The sequence below is a fragment of the Balaenoptera physalus genome (assembly GCF_965194825.1).
Source record: "Balaenoptera physalus genome assembly, chromosome: 2".
NCBI lineage: Eukaryota > Metazoa > Chordata > Mammalia > Artiodactyla > Balaenopteridae > Balaenoptera > Balaenoptera physalus.
In genome coordinates, this window is record NC_138883.1 from 53,506,351 (window position 1) to 53,528,085 (window position 21,735).

At 33.8% G+C, this 21,735-nt stretch overlaps 1 pseudogene across 1 annotated transcript; it reads right to left on the minus strand.

Moving 5' to 3' along the window:
- Window positions 1-1,321: 1,321 nt before the first annotated feature.
- LOC309656100 (proteasome subunit beta type-6 pseudogene) lies at window positions 1,322-2,006 on the minus strand (annotated as a pseudogene). The gene has a single exon. The product of its transcript is annotated as a proteasome subunit beta type-6 pseudogene (transcript).
- Window positions 2,007-21,735: the final 19,729 nt, after the last annotated feature.

A 21,735-nucleotide genomic window follows, 5' to 3' on the forward strand; every position in this document is an offset into this window, starting at 1 on the left:
ACATGGATGGACCTAGAGAATATTATGCTTAGTGAAATAAGTCAGAGAAAGACAAATACTATATAATATCACATATGTGGAATCTAAAAAATATCAATAATACAAATGAATGTACATGCAAAAAAGAAACAGACTCGTAGACATAGAAAACAAACTTGTAGTTACCAAAGGGAAGAGTGAAGGAGAAAGGGACAAATTAGGGGTATGAGGTTAACAGATACAAACTACTATGTTTAAAATAGATAAACAACAATGATACACTGTATAGCACAGGAAATAATAGCCATTATCTTGTAATAACCTATAATGGAGTATAACCTGCAAAAATGCTGAATTACTATGCTGTACACCTGAAACTAATATAATATTGTAAAGCAACTGTATTTCAATAAAAAGAAAAATATATATTGCTTTTATAATCAGAAAAAATCTATATATCCAAATGGGCTAATGCAGTTTTATCATTGTTCACGATTATGGACATTTACTTGGAAACAGTAAGCATATTAAAAGATATTATGTATTGCCTATTTTAGGAAAATCCACCCTTAAAGTCTAATCCAAACTCAAATAGTCCTTTGAACACAAAATAGTGCTTCCTTCTAGAGAAATCTTACAATTGGAAATGATTTTATTTAAAATGTTATGATTTGGAAACTTGAGGCTGGTTAGTTCATTTCTTAGTCTATGCTTAGTTTTATGTTACCTCAGCCTGTCTATGCTCCTTGCTACATCAGGTCCCCCAATGATTATTAGCTACTTTATGGGAGGCATCGGGTTCTATCTTCTAATCTCCCACGGTTCTTTCGTAAACAGGTAATAATGATGATAATAACAATAACAGTAATAATAAAACATCTATTATTTACCATTTAAATTAGACATCATAGGACATCATTTCACTTAATTGTCATTACAACCAAATGGAATATTATCATCATTTTACAGATGAGGAACATGTGCAAGAGAAATTAATTTGCATAAGCTTACAGTCCATTAGGTGGTAGAACCTAGATTCCAAAGGAATCTTTTATTTTACAAAAGAATACAATAATTATATCTTAATTCTTTAAATATATTTCATCTTTTGCGAGACATTGAAATCCTTAAGGAATGAAGAATGCACATTCTGGCAGGAATGTTTCTTCTGCAGATGTATGTTCTTCCTGTACCACAGAGCACACAGAGAGGCTCGAGTACAACACTAGATATGAGAGAGCTTGTTTTAACCATGAACATGTTTCATGGGGCACAAAAGCTACTGATTACCTCATCAATTACTGAAGTCAAATCTGCTTCCTTCTTTCACGTCCCCCACAGGTTTTTTTTTTTCTTCTCACTGACAAACTGTTTATTGAATTTTGCCATCAGTATGGGATATCTCTTGTTGTATCTTAGAATCCTAGGATTCAGGGAGGTGGTAAAGTGGCAATGGTGAATTTGGGAATCTGGTCTCCCAAAAGTACCTGCCGCTCTACCCCTGATTCTGCAATGGCTGCCAGGCGGATCACCCCTCCGCTGGAGCCGTCCCGCTCCACGGCCAAAGCGAGAGCTGCTCCCCTTCTTGGGGTCCCAGCCCACAAGGATGATTCCTGCCGTAGGGTCTTCTCGGTATCGGTAACTCATCTCCTTAAAGAGGCTGGCTGACGTGTATGCCAGCGGAGGCTCATTCAGCTCAATGCTGTGGAAACCAAGCTGATAAGTGACTGCGTCAGCTACTGCCTGGCTATCAGCTGCTGAGCCTGAGTGGCCGCAAAAAATACGGTCATGAATAGGGGTCAGCTTGTCAGTCACTCGATTGGTGATGTACGATGCAGTGGTTGTTCTGGAGTCGGCTCCTAGAACCACGCCCCCATCAAATTGCACGGCCATGATAGTGGTCCCTGTTGAGACTTCCGGGTTTTCCCACTCAGGGGTAATGGCCTCAGGCCCCCAGGCTGGTGCTGGCCGTGCTCCCTGAGCAGCTACTAAGGTGGCCGCCATCTTCTCCTCCGGTACGGCCACAAAGCAACTGTCGTAAAGCACCACAACTCTAGCACTTCCAAAAAGTCTCCAAGGAAGAATTATAATAGTGTATGTTAATATTCCAAATATTTAAAAATCATTTCTCTTCTTAAAATCATGTCTGACATTTATCTATGAGGTGTCACCTGCTGTAATGAACTGATCAGAAGAGAAGGAAAAGTGGACCAGCAGACCAAAGAATCCAAACTACAGTATTTGTGTGTGTGTGTGTGTGTGTGTGTGTGTGTGTGTGTGTGTGTGTTCCATCTTAGAGAACTAGTTTCTTATCTCTCTGTTTCCTCACCATCACCACTATGGGGTGGGGGGGAGTGAAGGGGGGAGAAAGAGGAGAAAAAGAGATAAGATGATTTGTCTTCAAACCTGTTCTGAAAGTAGCTTGGAAATAACTTCAGAGGCCCCAATACCACTGAAATATAAGCAGTACCAATTTGCCTATTTAGAATTGCTCTTTAAAATTTGAATCTACTTGAATGAGTACCCTAGATAGCCTGAGAAAGAAACGTTTTCTTTCCTGTAGGACAAGGAATTTACTTTTCTTTCCCTTTTACAGTGTAAGTCAGTAGACTTGTATAAATATCAACAAACTGCTTTCCAAAAAGCTTAAATTATTTTACTTTTCAACAAGTAGTATGAGAGTTTACCTGTCTCATTAAAACTTTAAATATTAATATTGTTTATTGCTAATTTGATAGTTTAAAATTTTGTCCATTTCTGTGTTAATCTGCATTTCTTTTACTGTCAGAATGACTACATTTTCATGAATTTATCAATCATATGTATTTCCTCTTCTGTGAATTATCTCCAGATATGCCATTCCCATTATTTGTGGGCTTTGACATCTTCTTTTGAGTATCCTCATAGACTATAGGTATTATCTGATTGCTTTATTTATTACCATAGTTAATAATTTTATTTTCAACTTGCAGTTTTAATTTTTTATATTCACACAAAATTTTTAATGTTTTAGGTCAAATCTATTAATCTTTCCTTTTATGCTATACTTTATCACTTTGATACACAGAATGTTATTCCCATCCAGAGATAAGGCAAATATTCACCTACATTTTTGTCTAGCTTTTTAATCTGTTCATTTTTTTCACAGTACTTTTGTACAATTGGAACTGAGTTTTGTGAGTGCGAGAGAAATGAGTCTTTCTTGCTAATTTCTCAGTAATTTTATTGAATAAAACAAAATTTCACCAATTATGATATTTCCTAACTTGATTAAATATCAAATGAGAAAGCCCAAAAGAAAATCATGTGCGCCCAGCAGTCAAGTCAGAGATCATCAAGAGGAAGCCATCAGGCTGCCTCCTACAGCTTTTATTAGAAAGGCAATTCCACGATGAATTTACTGTACTCCAGGGTCTGATTTTCTGCCTGACGTAGTCCAAGTGCTGATTTGTCAACACATCAAAAAGAGTTTTCTCCTAGGAGTGATACATCTAAACCAAACTTACACAAGACTGATATACAAAGCCAGATGTCAATGAATTCATTTACAGCGAGAAGTGTAACTGCCACAATGACCACACACTCATGTCTCCAGGATCAGTGCTTTTATTTCAGTAAGGCAGACGGCATACAGCTCAGAATAACAATCGAAAATGGCTGGGGTGGGAATTCCTGGTGGCCCAGTGATAGCACTTTCACTGCCGGAGCCCGGGTTCAATACCTGGTCGGGGAACTAAGATCCCAAAAGCTGGTGGCACAGCCAAAAAAAAAAAAAAAAAAAAAAAAAACACTGCTTGATTTTTTTTGTTTTTTGTCATTAGTCAACTGGTGCTTTACAATATACACAATTGTATGGCTTCTTTATGGTGATTTTATATGCACAATTATGTGCTAATTTCACAACTCACCTCTTTGAGAGTAAGCTAATTTCCAAATTCTTAGAAATATGATTTACTCTAACACTAAAATGCTGATAATAATGTTGTTTCTGCTTATCTTTTTCTATTTGTGTTAAATCTTCCTGTTTATTCTTATACCATAGTTCAACTGTCTTTTAACTACAGTATTGGTTAAATATGTTTTAATATATGGTAGGGAAATTTTATTTTTACTCCTCTGTTTCAAACTATTTGTAGCTATTTTTGCCTCTTTCTTATTTAAGAACAATTTTAGAAGCACCTTAGCTTTTGAATAAGAAAAAATGACATTTTGAGATTATTACTGAAATCAAGTTAAGTAAATAATTAGAAGAACCAAGATCTTTATACTCTCAGGGCTTCCATTAACAAGCATTATTTGTATCTTCATTGATTCAATGCTTGTATGTTAATAAAATCTTCTCTCACTCAGGCTCTACATAATGTCCTACTATTTCATATTTTATGGGGGATTATCGACAGGGTACTTTTTCACTGTAACTTATTATTGCTGGTATCCAGAAAAGTTATTCTCAAAAATATTCATTAGAGATAGTCTTATAACCAGGCCATTTGTTGAAGTGTCGCATTATACTTTACTCATTTATGCTCACTAGATCCAGTTTCATCTGGATATTTTTATTCATGAGCAAAGATTTATGACCAGGTACCAGGCACAATGTGAAATTCTGAAGAAACTGAATAAGGAATTTATAAGCAGTAAACGAAGGGAACTTGTTCTAGTGAATGGGAAAGAATAAAAAGAAAAATGGATAAAGAGAGATGACATTAAAAAGAGGAAGAATAAATATCTAGCCTAGAGATTCAGTATATTACTATGTGATGCTTTATAGATTTGCTTCAAATCGTTGTGCTCATCTTCAATTATAGATTTGTGCTTGACCGTGTTTTTCCTTGCTAACACCTGCAGTTGCTCTATCTCATTTGATTTATAGTGTTGCACTTTTTAATTTTCAATAGTTATAATTTTATAATACATTATAATATTATGTAATATATAATAACATAATTTATAAAGAATTATCATTATCTAAAAGACTTGACTCTAGGCATCACTGTTCAGATATCTTTGAATTTCAAACTATCTGTGAATATGGATAGATCCTACAAGAATCACAGATATCCAAGTGGAATATAGTAAAATAATAACCACCCTTTTTACCTTCACAAGTTTTAAGCAATGATTGATCACTTTGGAGTGAGGATGTTGAAAATGTACTGTGTTAGGAAGTAGTACGAGCCCTGGGAAACCATGAGCTGTGAACTCAATGGACTTTATAGGTAGTAAAAGTAATAATTTTCCACATCTAGGGCCTGAAGTATACTGCATTTAACTAAACAGAATTGGGACAATTTTCATGTAGGCAATCTCTTTTAAAGAGACTGTCTTAATCCATTTACTGCTATAACAAAATACCACAGCCTGGGAGGCTTATAAACCACAAACATTTATTTCTCTCAGTTCTAGAGGCTGGAAGTCCAAAATTAGGGTGCCAGCATGGTCAGGTGAGGGCTCTCTTCCAAGTTGCAGACTTCTCATTATATCCTAATAAGTCGGAAGAGGCTAGGGATCACTCTGGAGCTTCTTTTATAAGGGCACTAATCTCATTTTTGAGGGCTCTGTGCTCATGACCTAATCACTTCCCAAAGTCCATCACATTGAGCATCAGATTAACATAGGAATTTGAGGGGGGGACATAAATATTCAAACTATAGCAGATAGATTGATCTTTTCCAAATAAGAAAAACTATCAATTTAATCAATATTAGCTTTTTTTATTAATCCCTGAGCCCAGGAAATTTTCAGATTTCATTGTGCTTTTTGTCTGCAATTTCTCCTTTTGTATAGTCATAAAGAAATATATTCATAAATTAGAAATTCATCCAGATAATTTATATTCATCTTTCTATTTTCACATTTCTTTCTAGTCTGATGTGACTAGTATGGCAATTCATATTTGATGGGGTAATAGAGTAGTAGTATCTGCCCTTTTGTGCCCTTATTTTAGCTACAAATAGCAACTGTATGAAAATACAAGAAAAAAAATTCAGCTGGATGTGGGGAAGTATTTCTAAAATATCACAGAACTAGTGGAAAAGTTATATCTGCTGGCTTGGTGGGGATGTACTTTCTTTGCTATGTTATTGGTGCTGCTGTGCTTCTAATTGAAAAGAAAATTGAATAATATTACCAGGCCAACTTTTGGATATATATGGTCAATATATATTTTTAAATTTTCAGGCACAGAGAGGAATTCTATACATTTATTTGCAATTTTGCTTTTGAAGTTTCTAGGAATGTGAGTGTTTATACATGAGTGATATAACTAAATATAAAACCTGGGTATACTATACACAATGTGTATTTTTTGTGGATCATGAATTATTTTCAAACAACATTTTTAGTTCTAAACTGAAATCACAACACACAATCAAATGATCTTTCAACCAAGTGTTTCATCATGAGCAATGTTACCCATACAAGCCTTTTATGCTATCAGCTATCTGTCACAGACTTAAGTAGCCCCAAAACCAGGAATTCCTTCTTTCTTTTTTTTTTTTTTTTAAAGAATTGCCTATTTGCATTACTCCAGAAAAATCCACATGTTAGATCATCTACAAACAGATTAAGAACTTAAAATAGTAGCAAGATGCAGTGTGATGTAGAGGAATAAATCTTAATCTGGAAATCAAAAGATGTAGGTTCTAATCACATTTTCACAGCTACTTGTGTGATACTAGGAAAATCAGTCCTCCTGGCATTCAAACATCCTCTACAAAATGAAGTGGTTGGATAAAGTAATCAATGCAAAAATACTCTGACATTCTCATACATCTATGTTCAATGGCTGTTGGATGTTGTACAGCAAAAATCATAGAGGTGAAGTGGTCATGGTGAAATTTACCATGATGAATAATCATATGTTTGGGCTTATATTAGGATCTGAGTTTGAATAAATAAAACTTTGAGACTTTTGAACAAAATTATTTTAGCTCTTCTGCTTTCATTTTCTTTTCTAACAATGATTATGTGATCACAAGAATTATGATTGGTTTACAAATAAGAGTCAACATATTTTACTATGCCACTACATATGGAAACATAGACTTTAAATAGATTTCTTCTAAGCAAAGTGAATGTGATCAAATTCAAAGACTGAAGTTTGAACTCATATTGCCTCCTTGCATGTAGAAATTGCCTTCTGAGAAAATAATTTGGTCCCTTTAGAGGCAAATTTTGGAATGTATAGTAAGATACAAGAGGATGTCTTATTATTACAAAGCCCTCGTTTTGCTGACTGGAACTCTGCCATAATACCTCCTGATTCTAAGAATAAACAGTTTATAAACTGGGCTCTGCTGAGGTAATCATCTTCATTAGCACGATTTTCATCTGACCCTGTATTGACCCTGGAGCTCCAATTAACTTAAGTTTAAGCATAATTGTGAACATATGGTAAATGAAGAATACATGAACCTGAGTGAATTTACAAAGTCAGCTATGTAAAAACAGATTCTTAGAGGTCAAACTAAACTAATATGTAAATACATAATAATTTTCACCTCCAGAAACAGAGGTTATTCTCTCTCTGAAAATAATTGCTATCATTCTAGCTTCATAAGTATGCGTTGTTATTGTTTTGTAAGTCAAGCTGATTTCAAATCTTGCTTTTCCTTCTATTTTATAATCCTTATTATAGTATTTTATGTTGATCTCTTCTCATTTAAAAATGTTCCTATTTTCTTAATGCAGACACAATTAACCTTGTCTAGAACAATCCTGTTTTTATATAAAATTTCAAGCTGGTGAAGGCATATATAAAAGGAAAACTGCTGAAAGCAGTAAATGTTGCTCAGTTTACATTCTCCAACATCAGCATGTCTAAATGTCCCTCTTTACCCAGTAAGTATCCATCTATGCTTGCTCTTTCCATAATGGTTTCAGCTTCTTTAAAATCCAAACTGCTGACCACTCTTTCATAGGGTAGAATTCAAGTAAAAAATATAAAGAAATAGAGGCTTTGTAATGATTATGCAATTTAATCCTAAATTATTTGAAGAGCTAAGGGCTGATCACTAACTTGGAAGTTGAATGAGGATACCCATACAAATGATTTTCATTTCTATCTTATGTTTTAATGTAAAAAGTATTTGCAGAAGTATTAAGTATATTTTAATTCCCTCCTTTACTATTTAAGAGCAATGCTTGGCCATGAATAATGTATATTTGCTGACTAGCTCCTTTATTGTAAATAATTCAATGAAATTATTTTGTACTTCAAAGAAATAGTCAACTTCCTAATATTCTTTGTATTATCTGATGTATGTTTAGGGAAATCATCACAGTAGCTTACCACCAATTATAATATTACTGATACAAAAAATAAAGAGCACATAAGAATGATTACAGGAAAGTAACTGTGAGACATTTGAGGTTACTTCTGTTGGAATTAACTGAAAGCCAAAGAAAGTACTTGATTTTGATCAAGCAAACAGAAACTTCTTAACTCAAAGCCCCAAACTCATTTAATTTTTTTTTTTGAATTTTAGAATTTTATTTATTTTTTTATACAGCAGGTTCTTATTAGTTATCCATTTTATACATATTAGTGTATACATGTCAATCCCAATCTCCCAATTCATCCCACCACCACCCCCCTCCACCACTTTCCCCGCTTGGCATCCATACGTTTGTTCTCTACACCTGTGTCTCTATTTCTGCCCTGCAAACCGGTTCATCTGTACCATTTTTCTAGGTTCCACATATAATTTTGATTCTCTCCCAGATCCGAAGTCCAAACACTATCCAACTCTTCAATTTTCTAGCAAAGCATCTGACAACAAAACAAGACAAGGTATAGAACATGATAAAACTGGAAAGCACATGCATTTTTGAGATAGAGAATGCAGGAATGATCACACACCTAACATTGTGCTTGGGACAGAGTGGATGGCAGATTGCTGACTAAACTTATGACTAACATTGATACAATGACAATGCAAGAGTGACTTATCCACCTGTCTAACAAGAATGACCCTGCATGTAATGCAAAGACATTCAACAATAATGTTACAATAATGTCCAGCACCATGGCAAAAACATAAATTAGAACAACTTATGAGCATCTTTGAATTATAATATTACAGATTTCACTCTTAAATTCTCCTTTCCTTAACTGAAGAACAAAGTGGTTTATTCAAGTATGGGTTCATTTCATCTAATACTAGCTTAACTATAGATACTCAGAATCCCTATAAATAACTGTGCTGGTCTCCTGCGGTCCTCACAATAAACACTTCTATAAAAAAAGAGTCCTGTGAAATGGATGCATACATCATAGAAATACAAAGGTAGAACAGCCACTTTTGTCACCTAAAAACTATTGTACAGGGAGAGTCTTGATTTTTAATAGCATAAAGAGAAATAATTTTATGTGCCTTCATTCATACAATATTTGTATTTTATTCATACTGAGAAAAAGGATTATACTGAGTATTTAGAATTCTTTTGTAAGACTAAAAAAAAAAGAATGTTTCTATAAACATGGCATTTTGAATTCTATCCTGAAGAGATATATGCAAGCAGTGATGTTTCATATTAAACTATAATTTTTATTCTCCTCATATTTTCTACTATATATTCTCCCTGTAACTCATTTAAACATCTTAAAATGATCTAAGTGAGTATATTTTATACAATGTAATAAATGTTTTCTACTGCAGATAAAATTCATCTCTTTTTTCTTTCTGAATGTAGAATATCTGGTCTCTCATAATTAGGCTATATGCGTAAATTCTTCGGTGAATGCTATCAAGCAACACATTAGTCCTGTGTTTACAGTGCCTGTATATAAACATTTGGGCAATGAATGAGACATTTAGTTAAATCAATTTTTTCTTGTGTTTGAATATTGCATGTTCTAGCTATATTGTTCTTGGAAATAGTGATACTTTTCTTCGTGGCTTTGTTTTCCCACTGGATATGTTTCACAGTGGTCTTCCTTCTGATATTACACTTTTGATAAAAATTAGGAGAGTGGTCAGACAGTGGCCCAGTAATTTTTTTATGATTCCATAATACCTTTCAACTCTGTAATTTCTAAAATTTAAAGAATCATAGAAAACTGTGAGTGTGTAAGGAGTCTCAGGAGCATCTAAGACTTTACATTCTTTTTTTATTGTAGAAGTCTTTTATTTTTTAAGATCAAACTCTAAATATGGTTTTTATGCAATAACTTTATGAAGCATCTAAAAAATATCTCAGGTTGCTCCACTAAGACAATACTACCCCTTCCCTGTTCATCACTCAATTTTGACTAGTCATCTTCCACCTTACTAACTTCATTGATTGTACTGTATACTAACAAAATTATTAATATTTATTTGTAACAGACACTCCTATAAATAAAAATAGGCCATGAAGTCTGAAAAGAAGCAATGTCAGGAAAATATAAATAAAAATTTATCTAGTATAGCCACATTAAAATTAATTAAAGTAATATTTAGGAAAAAACTTTGTCAAACTCATGAAAACTATAGGTAAATATATTGCAAAAAATATATTTATCACAAAAGAATTTTGAAAACAGCAAACAACTCCAAAATTTTTTAAAGTACTGTAGAGCAGATTAAAAGTAAATTCAAAAAAGCAAATAATATTGATAAAAGCAGATATTAAAACATAGATGCAAAAATCAAAAGAAATTAATTTTTATGCTTGTTCTTTGAAGAATAAATTACAAGTGTCTAGCAATAATAGTCACAGGGAATTAAAAAGGGGAAAGCACAGATAAATAAATTAAGAATGAAAAAGAAAACAAAACTGATAAAACGGAAATATATGTAAAACAATAACTAGAATAAACTGTATGCCAATAAATTAGAGAACCTAAATGTAATTGATAGTTTTCCAGGAAATTTTAAATTACCAAATTTGACTCACAAAGGTGCAGCACACTTAAATGAAATATAACCATTAAAGAAGTTGAACTTGTAGTCAAAAATTTCATAAAGGACACCAGAAAGACTTTTTATTGGCATGTTAATCATATCTTCAAGGGCAGTTAATTCATAACTTACACAAAATATTTCACAGATAAAGTGGGAAAGATGTCCAACTGGTTTTTAAAGAATAGTACAACTTTTATGCAATAATTGGAAAAGTATGCAGAAAATTTGTAATTTTTTATACTTATAAATTTAAATCTAAAAACTCCAGATAAAATATTTTCAGACAAAATCAAGTAGAGTGCCAAAAATAATATATCAGGATTATAGTAAGGAGTGGCCCCCACTCGCCGCAGCTGGAGAGGGCCCACGCGCAGCAATGAAGACCCAATGTAGCCAAAAATAAATAAATAAATAAATTTATTAAAAAAAAAATAATTCACCATCATAAATCTATCAGTATAATGCACTTCATAAACAGAAAAATTATTCTACAAAATCCAACAAGTCTTCTTGATTTAAAAAAACTTAGCAAGCCAGGCATATATGAGATTTCAATTTCTACTAAAAAATTACAGCAAATATACATTTTGTACACTTTGTATATTTATGCTTTATCTTTTTTATTAACTGAGCTGAACATTTGTCTGATTTATGTATATTTTTAAAATATTGACTAACTTGATTACTCTTTTCTTCATTAATTTCTGATTTTATCTTTATTATTTATTTTATTATATTATCTTTATAATTTTCCCAAGTTTTTTAATTTGGAGATTTAATTTGTTCTATACATATGTGAATATGTACATACATATGATTAAGTGTTTAAGGCTAAAAATTTTCCTATGATCATTGGCTTTATATTTAAATATTAGATTCTGATATATAATATTTTAAGTATTATACTATCATAGTGATTAATAATTCTAAGAAAATTGATGAACTGATTCTCAGTTTTATCCAAAAATCTAGTCTGTTAAATAGCTATCTTAAAAAAAATTTTAAACAACATTATTAAAAAGAGTTAGTATTGATTGGTTCAATATTAGAGGCAAAAATAAATAGAAGAGAAGTTGGGTCAGAAAGACATGCATAGGCGTATAAATGAGTTTACTATTAGGTAAATTTGGCTTTTAAGTTTAGCTGGAGAAAGATGGACTATTTAATAATAAAGAGAGTTTGGACATTTGATCATGTATTTGGAAAAAAACAAAAGCTAAACTTCTATTCAAAACTTTACATAACAGCAAGCTTCTGATGAATTGAAGTACACATAATAGAGCATAAATACGCTAGAAGGAAACAAATGGTTTTATTTTGTAATGTTGGAATGTGGAAAGTTTTCCTAAAAAAGACACTACATGTATGGATACATATGAGATTTCATAACATAAAATTATTCATCTTAAGAAAGAACTTATGACAGAATTAAAAAGCCTAGTGGCAAACTGGCATAAAAATTTGCAATGTGCAATTACAAAAATGATTCATATTAACGATATATAAATATCTCTTACCAACAAATAAAAAAAGAACAACCTTCCAAAAAACCTGAGCAAAATGCACTAGCAAAATCCACTTCTGAAAAGTTACTATTTCATCAATACTTGAACATGTGCACAAATATATACAAGTATACATAAATATACCCACTTATATACACATAAACATATTTATGTGCTATAGTTAAAAATTATGCATGTCTATTTCAAGAAAATAGAAAAATTATGGCACCTATATATTATGAAGCTATTAAAAAGAATGTGATTTATTCACATCAAAAGATTTCAAAGACATATGTTTTTGTGTGTGTGTGATCATACACTAAGAGAGGAAACAGTAAAAGAGAGAACAAAAGAGTGGCTTCCTCTACGGTATACAATGGGATGGGCAAGGAAGAATTTTCTTATTTTATCGTGTATAACATTTAGTGTTTGATATTTTTACAATATAGATACATAATTTTAATTTTTAAAAATAAAGTAGTAATGTTAAAATATTAGAATCAGAATACTTCGCATTCCATTGTTATTTCTTATCTTTCATATCTAGTGGATGCCATAAATTTTTAATGTCCTTACAGATGTACATCTACATTTATACATTTAGAATTCGTAAGGTCAGGGTATTAAAATGGAAGGGACATACTTAAAACTTATTTTGATATATAAGGAAAGGATCATCCATTTTTGTATCCTCTGCAGAGTGTAGAAAGAAGTTCATATTCCATGAGTTTTTGTTTGTTTTGCTTTGTTTTATTTTCATCTGTTGATGGACACTTAGGTTGCTTCCATGTCCTGTCTACTGTAAATAGACCTGCAATGAACATTGTGGTACATGACTCTTTTGAAGTATAGTTTTCTCAGGGTATATGCCCAGTAGTGGGATTGCTGGGTCATGCAGTAGTTCTATTTTTAGTTTTTTAAGGAACCTCCATACTGTTCTCCATAGTGGCTGTATCAATTTACATTCCCACCAACAGTGCAAGAGGGTTCCCTTTTCTCCACACCCTCTCCAGCATTTATTGTTTGTAGATTTTTTGATAATGGCCATTCTGACTACTGTGAGATGATACCTCATTGTAGTTTTGATTTGCATTTCTCTAACGATTAATGATGTTGAGCATTCTTTCATGTGTGTGTTGACAATCTGTATTTCTTCTTTGGAGAAATGCCTATTTAGGTCTTCTGCCCATTTTTGGATTGGGTTGTTTGTTTTTTTGATATTGAGCTGCATGAGCTGCTTGTATATTTTGGAGATTAATCCTTTGTCAGTTGCTTCATTTGCAAATATCTTCTCCCATTCTGAGGGTTGTCTTTTTGTCTTGTTTATGGTTTCCATTGCTGTGCAAAAGCTTTTAAGTTTCATTAGGTCCCATTTGTTTATTTTTGTTTTTATTTCCATTTCTTTAGGAAGTGGGTCAAAAAGGCTCTTGCTGTGATTTATGTCATAGAGTGTTCTGCCTATGTTTTCCTCTAAGAGTTTGATAGTGTCTGGCCTTACATTTAGGTCTTTAATCCATTTTGAGTTTATTTTTGTGAATGGTGTTAGGGAGTGTTCTAATTTCATTCTTTTACATGTTCCTCTCCAGTTTTCCTAGCACCACTTATTGAAGAGGCTGTCTTTTCTCCATTGTATATTCTTGCCTCCTTTATCAAAGGTCAGGTGACCATATGTGTGTGGGTTTATCTGGGGACTTTCTATCCTGTTCCATTGATCTCTATTTCTGTTTCTGTGCCAGTACCATACTTTCTTGATTACTGTAGCTTTGTAGTATAGTCTGAAGTCAGGGAGCCTGATTCCTCCAGCTCCGTGTTTCTTTCTCAAGATTGCTTTGGCTATTCAGGGTCTTTTGTGTTTCCATACAAATTGTGAAATTTTTTGTTCTAGTTCTGGAAAAATGCCAGTGGTAGTTTGATAGGGATTGCATTCAATCTGTAGATTGCTTTGGGTAGTAGAGTCATTTTCACAATGTTGATTCTTCCAATCCAAGAACATGGTATATCTCTCCATCTGTTTATACCATCTTTAATTTCTTTCATCAGTGTCTTATAATTTTCTGCATACAGGTCTTTTGTCTCCTTAGGTAGGTTTATTCCTAGATATTTTATTCTTTTTGTTGCAGTGGTAAATGGGAGTGTTTTCTTAATTTCACTTTCAGATTTTTCATCATTAGTGTATAGGAATGCAAGAGATTTCTATGCATTAATTTTGTATCCTACTTTACCAAATTCATTGATTAGCTCTAGTAGTTTTCTGGTAGCATCTTTAGGATTCCCTACATATAGTATCATGTCATCTGCAAACAGTGACAGCTTTACTTCATCTTTTCCAATTTGGATTCCTTTTTTTCTTTTTTTTCTCTGACTGCTGTGACTAAAACTTCCAAAACTATGTTGAATAATAGTGGTGAGAGTGGGCAAGCTTGTCTTGTTCCTGATCTTATGGAAAGAAATGGTTCCAGTTTTTCACCATTGAGGACAATGTTGGCTGTGGGTTTGTCATATATGACCTTTATTATGTTGAGGAAAGTTCCCTCTATGCCTACTTTCTGGAGGGTTTTTATCATAAATGGCTGTTGAATTTTGTCAAAAGATTTCTATGCATCTATTGAGATGATCATATGGTTTTTCTCCTTCAATTTGTTAATATGGTGTATCACGTTGATTGATTTGCATATATTGAAGAATCCTTGCATTCCTGGAATAAACCCCACTTGATCATGGTGTATGATGCTTTTAATGTGCTGTTGGATTATGTTTGCTAGTATTTTGTTAAGGATTTTTGCATCTATGTTCATCAGTGATATTGGCCTGTAGTTTTCGTTCCTTGTGACATCTTTGTCTGGTTTTGGTATCAGGGTGATGTGGCCTCGTAGAATGAATTTGGGAGTGTTCCTCCCTCTGCTATGTTTTGGAAGAGTTTGAGATGGATAGGTGTTAGCTCTTCTCTAAATGTTTGATAGAATTCGCCTGTGAAGCCATCTGGTCATGGGTTTTTGTTTGTTGGAAGATTTTTAATCACAGATTCAATTTCAGTGCTTGTGATTGGTCTGTTCATATTTTCTATTTCTTCCTGGTTCAGTCTCAGAAGGTTGTGCATTTCTAAGAATTTGTCCATTTCTTCCAGGTTGTCCATTTTATTGGCATAGAGTTGCTTATAGTAATCTCTCATGATCCTTTGTATTTCTGCAGTGTCGGTACTTCGCCTTTTTCATTTCTAATTCTATTGATTTGAGGCTTCTCCCTTTTTTTTCTTGATAAATCTGGCTAATGGTTTATCAATTTTGCTTATCTTCTCAAAGAACCAGCTTTTAGTTTTATTGATCTTTGCTATCATTTCCTTCATTTATTTTTCATTTATTTCTGATCTGATCTTTATGATTTCTTTCCTTCTGCTAACTGAGGGTTTTTTGTTCTTCTTTCTCTAATTGCTTTAGGTGTAAGGTTAGGTTGTTTATTTGAGATGTTTCTTGTTTCTTAATGTAGGATTGTATTGCTGTAAACTTCCCTCTTAGAACTGCTTTTGCTGCATCCCATAGGTTTTGGGTCGTCGTGTTTTCATTGTAATTTTTTCTAGGTATTTTTTGATTTCCTCTTTGATTTCTTCATTGATCTCTTAGTTATTAAGTAGTGTGTTGTTTAGCCTCCATGTGTTTGTATTTCTTACAGATTTTTTTCCTGTAATTGATATCTAGTCTCATAGCGTTGTGGTCAGAAAAGATACTAGAAACGATTTCAATTTTCTTAAATTTACCAAGGCTTGATTTGTGACCCAAGATATGATCTATCCTGGAGAATGTTACTTGAGCACTTGAGAAGAATGTGTATTCTGTTGTTTTTGGATGGAATGTCCTATAAATATCAATTAAGTCCATCTTGTTTAATGTATCATTTAAAGCTTGTGTTTCCTTATTTATTTTCATTTTGGATGATCTGTCCATTGGTGAATGTAAGGTGTTAAAGTCCCCTGCTATGATTGTGTTACTGTCGATTTCCCTTTTATGGCTGTTAGTATTTGCCTTATGTATTGAGGTGCTCCTATATTGGGTGCATAAATATTTACAATTGTTTTATCTTCTTCTTGGATTGATCCCTTGATCATTATGTAGTGTCCTTCTTTGTCTCTTGTAATAGTCTTTGTTTTAAAGTTTGTTTTGTCTGATATGAGAATTGCTACTCCAGCTTTCTTTTGATTTCCATTTGCATGGAATATCTTTTTCCATCCCCTCCCTTTCAGTCTGTATGTGTCCCTAGGTCTGAAGTGAGTCTCTTGTAGACAGCATATATACGGGTCTTGTTTCTGTATCCATTCAGCGAGTCTATGTCTTTTTGTTGGAGTATTTAATCCATCTACATTTAAGGTAATTATCAATAGGTATGTTCCTATTACCATTTTCCTAATTGTTTTGGGTTTATTATTGTAGGTCTTTTCCTTCACTTGTGTTTCCTGCCTAGAGAATTTCCTTTAGCATTTGTTGTAAAGCTGGTTTTGTGGTGCTGAATTCTCTTAGCTTTTGCTTGTCTTTAAAGGTCTTAATTTCTCCATCAAATCTGAATGAGATACTTGCTGGGTAGAGTAATCTTGGTTGTAGGTTTTTCTCTTTCATCACTTTAAATATGTCCTGCCACTCCCTTCTGGCTTGCAGGGTTTCTGCTGAAAGATCAGCTGTTAACCTTATGTGGATTCCCTTATGTGTTATTTGTTGTTTTTCCCTTGCTGCTTTTAATATGTTTTCTTTGTATTTAATTTTTGATAGATTGATTAATATGTGTCTTGGCGTGTTTCTCCTTGGATTTATCCTGTATGGGACTCTCTGTGCTTTCTGGACTTGATTAACTATTTCCTTTCTCATGTTAGGGAAGTTTTCAACTATAATCTCTTCAAATATTTTCTCAGTCCCTTTCTCTTCTTCTTCTGGGACCCCTATAATTCAAATGTTGGTACATTTAATGTTGTACCAGAGGTCTCTGAGACTGTCCTCAATTCTTTTCATTCTTTTTTCTTTATTCTGCTCTTCAGTAGTTATTTCCACTATTTTATCTTCCAGGTCACTTATTCGTTCTTCTGCCTCAGTTATTCTGCTATTGATCCTTTCTAGAGAATTTTTAATTTCATTTATTTTGTTGTTCATCACTGTTTGTTTGCTCTTTAGTTCTTCTAGGTCCTTGTTAAATGTTTCTTGTATTTTCTCCGTTCTATTTCCAAGTTTTTGAATCATGTTTACTATCATTATTCTCAGTTCTTTTTCAGGGAGACTGCCTATTTCCTCTTCATTTGTTAGGTCTGGTGGGTTTTTGCCTTGCTCCTTCATCTGCTGTGTGTTTTTCTGTCTTCTCATTTTGCTTAACTTACTGTGTTTGGGGTCTCCTTTCACAGGCTGCAGGTTCGTAGTTCCCGTTGTTTCTGGTGTCTGTCCCCAGTGGCTAAGGTTGGTGCAGTGGGTTGTGTAGGCTTCCTGGTGGAGGGGACTAGTGCCTGTGTTCTGGTGGATGAGGCTGGATCTTGTCTTTCTCTTGGGCAGGTCCACATCTGGTGGTGTGTTTTGGGGTGTCTCTGTCCTTATTATGATTTTAGGGAGCCTCTGTGCTAATGGATGGGGTTGTGTTCCTGTCTTGCTAGTTCTTTGGCATAGGATGTCCAGCACTGTAGCTTGCTGGTCATTGAGTGGAGCTGGGTCTTGGCGTTGAGATGGAGATCTCTGGGAGATTTTCGCCATTTGATATTATGTGGAGCTGGGAGATCTTTTGCAGACCTGTGTCCTGAACTTGGGTCTCCCACCTCAGTGGCACAGCCCTGATGCCTGGCTGGAGCACCAAGAGCCTGTCCTCTACGCGACTCAGAATAAAAGGGAGAAAAGAAAGAAAGAAAGAAAGAAGAAGATAAAATAAAATAAAGTTATTAAAAGAAAATTATTAAGAAAAAAAATTTTTTTAAGTAATTAAAAAAAACAAACACAAAAAAACGGACAGAAAGAACCCTAGGAGAAATGGTAAAAGCAAAGCTATAGAGACAAACTCACACACAGAAGCATACACATACACACTCACAAAAAGAGAAAAAGGGAAAAATATATATATATCATTGCTCCTAAAGTCCACCTCCTCAATTTGGGATGATTCATTGTCTATTCAGGTATTCCATAGATGCAGAGTACATCAAGTTGATTGTGGAGGTTTAATCCGCTGCTCCTGAGGCTGCTGAGAGAAATTTCCCTTTCTCTTCTTTGTTCGCTCAGCTCCCGGGGTTCAGCTTTGGATTTGGACCCGCCTCTGCATGTAGGTCACCTGAGGGCGTCTGTTCATTGCTCAGACAGGATGGATTTAAAGGAGCAGCTGATTCGGTGGCTATGGCTCACTCAGGTGGGGGAGAGGGTGGGGTATGGATGAGGGGCGAACCTGTGGCGGCAGAGGCTGGAGTGATGTTGCACCAGCATGAGGCGCGCCGTGCGTTCCCCGGGGAAGTTGTCCCTGGGTCACGGGACCCTGGCAGTACAAGTTTTACTATTTTTAAAAACTATTTTTATTAAATCTTTATATCATTATCATCTAGACTAAAACTATGTTCAATTTACTGGTCATTATATTATATTCAACAGAAGGTTGAAATAATTTTCTCTTATAGATAGTTGGGAGTATGGAGAAAGGAAAAATCTGAAATATATGTTGGGATAAATTAGGAGAGAAAGAAGTTGAAACATCCTATGGACACAGAAAACTATCAGGTTTCTCAAACCATGTCTCTTGAGAGCAAATCTTGTGGTATATAGAATTTTAGACATAGCCTATAACAAGTTAATAAATGGTTTCCATGGCACAACCCAAATCCCACCCAAAACTCCATACACTTGGAATTGAGCAACAGATCTCATGAGACTTCACACTCAATTACAAAGTATTCTGAAGTGTGCCTTTATGCTGGTTTTCTCAATTAACTACAGCAAGTGTCACCATGGACAGCTTGCAGCAGTTAATTGAATTTGACAGGTTAACTTGAGAGCCTTATTCACTGAATGCACTGGGGAATTGGGGGGAGCAAAAGGGCTGGCCAAGACAGAAAACAGAAGATGCTAGTGGAAAAAAATAATAGTGGAGTCAGCACTAAGTAGATTAGAAATATTTATCCCCAAAAGAAGAGAATGACCAGAGAATACATCAGTGAGATGTCATTTCATTATTCTTAAATTCTTAGGCTGTCCAATTTGCTTCTATTTTGGAGATTTCTGTACTGAGATTGTATAATTTTGGAGATTGGGAAATTATTTTAATAGCTGCACAAAGTTAAAATACACTGCTGTTTCATGCTTCCAGTCAGCCACATCCAAAGGCAATACGAACACAACTTTCAGTTCAAATTTGATCTCATTTTTCTTCTCCCCACTTTAAAATTATCATCTCCTGTTTTCCTAGTGTTTGTCAAAATATTAACATCAGAACAATCAATCTAATTCAAAACATCATCTTTGACTTCTTACTTTTAGAAGTCTTTCCCTGCTATCTTTCAGTAATTCCCATTTCTTCTGTTGTTCAAATATCTCTGAAATCCCTTTTCTAATCTTATTTCTATTTCTCTAGTTCAGAATCTCATTATACCATTTTATATAATAACAATTTTAAAAAACCTTGTGTCTAATATCCTTGCCTTCATTTTCTGGTCTTCTCTGTGCTCCTGCCCTTGTGTTCATCTTCTGCACAGTCTCAATGTGAGTCTTTTTCTAAACTACAGCTCTGATTATGTTATTTCTCTCTCTAGTGAGACTGTTATATTAAATTTAATTGATTAGTCTGGAATACTAAATAGGCACATGTGGCTGTCCAGTTTTCCTAACACCATTTATTGAAGAAACTGTCCTTTCTCCTTGTATATTCTTGACCCTACTGTAATAAATTAATTGATTGTATCTATGTGGTTTTATTTCTGTGCTCTCTATTCTGTTCCATTGGTCTATGTTTCTGTTTTTCTGCCAGTATCATACTGTTGGATTAGCTTTATAATATAGTTTGAAAACAGGAAGTGTGATGCCTCCAGCTTTGCTTTTCTTTTTCAAGATTGCTTTGGCTTAAAAAGACAACCTATGGAATAAGAGAAAATATTTGTGAATCATGTATCTGAGAAGGGGTTAATATCCAAAATATATAAAGAACTCATAAAATTCAAAAGCAGAAACACAAATTTTAAAATGGGCAGAGAATTTTTTTTTTTAATTAATTTATTTATTTGTTTTTATTTTTGGCTGTATTGGGTCTTCATTGCAGTGCGCAGGCTTCTCACTGCGGTGGCTTCTCTTGTTGTGGAGCACAGGCTCTAGGCGCGAGGGCCTCAGTAGTTGTGGCACATGGGCTCAGTTGCTCCGCAGCATGTGGGATCCTCCCGGCCTAGGGCCTGAACCCGTGTCCCCTGCATTGGCAGGTGGATTCTTAACCACTGCGCCACTAGGGAAGCCCCGATGGGCAGAGAATTTGAATAGACATTTTCCCAAAGAAGACATATAAATGGCAAATAGGTACATGAAAAGATGCTCAATATCACTGATCATCAGGGAAATGCAAATCAAAACCACAATGAGATATTACCTCACACTTGTTAGAATGGCCAGACACAAATAATAGATATATTATGAATTCATTTATATGAAGATCAAGGACAGGGAAAACTACTCTGTTGAGGTAGAAATCAAAATAGTGGTCGTTGGAAAGGGAACACGAGAATTTTCTGGCATCAGGGAAATTTTTTATACCTTGATTGTGTTTGTGTTTATTTGAATATGTGCATTTATTAAAACTCAATATTTTGTGCATATCTCTATGTAAATTTTACCTCAATTGTTGAAAAAGGTTAAACTCTTAAAACTCTGATACTAAAAAGAAATATTATAAATTGCACTAAGCCTATGAAATTGCTCACTTTTTTTGTACTAAAGGAAATTCAAGTGAAAACCAAAGAAATATGTCATTTTTATCTACTGAATAAAAAATGTAAAATAATAATACTATATACTTAGGAAGATATCACATTCTTTTAGTGGGACATTAAATTCACATACTCTTTCTAAAAAATACCTCTCTGATTCAGTAATTCAACTTTAAAAAAAATAAATTATTTAGGCAAATGTTCATATATATCCATTGTGGCATTTTTTGTAACACTAAATTGTAGACAACTGAAATTTCTCAAAATAAAATAATTTTATTGGTTAAATAAATGAGTGGTAAACCATTTGGAAAAAGTCATTAAAACAGGGTTTTTAAAAATTAAATTTTATTGTTATGAGAAAATTCTAATATAAAAAGAAAAAATAAGTTTAGAGATCAAAAATACATTCAGTATGATTATAATTTATGAAAGATTACACATTTAGATGTTAAAA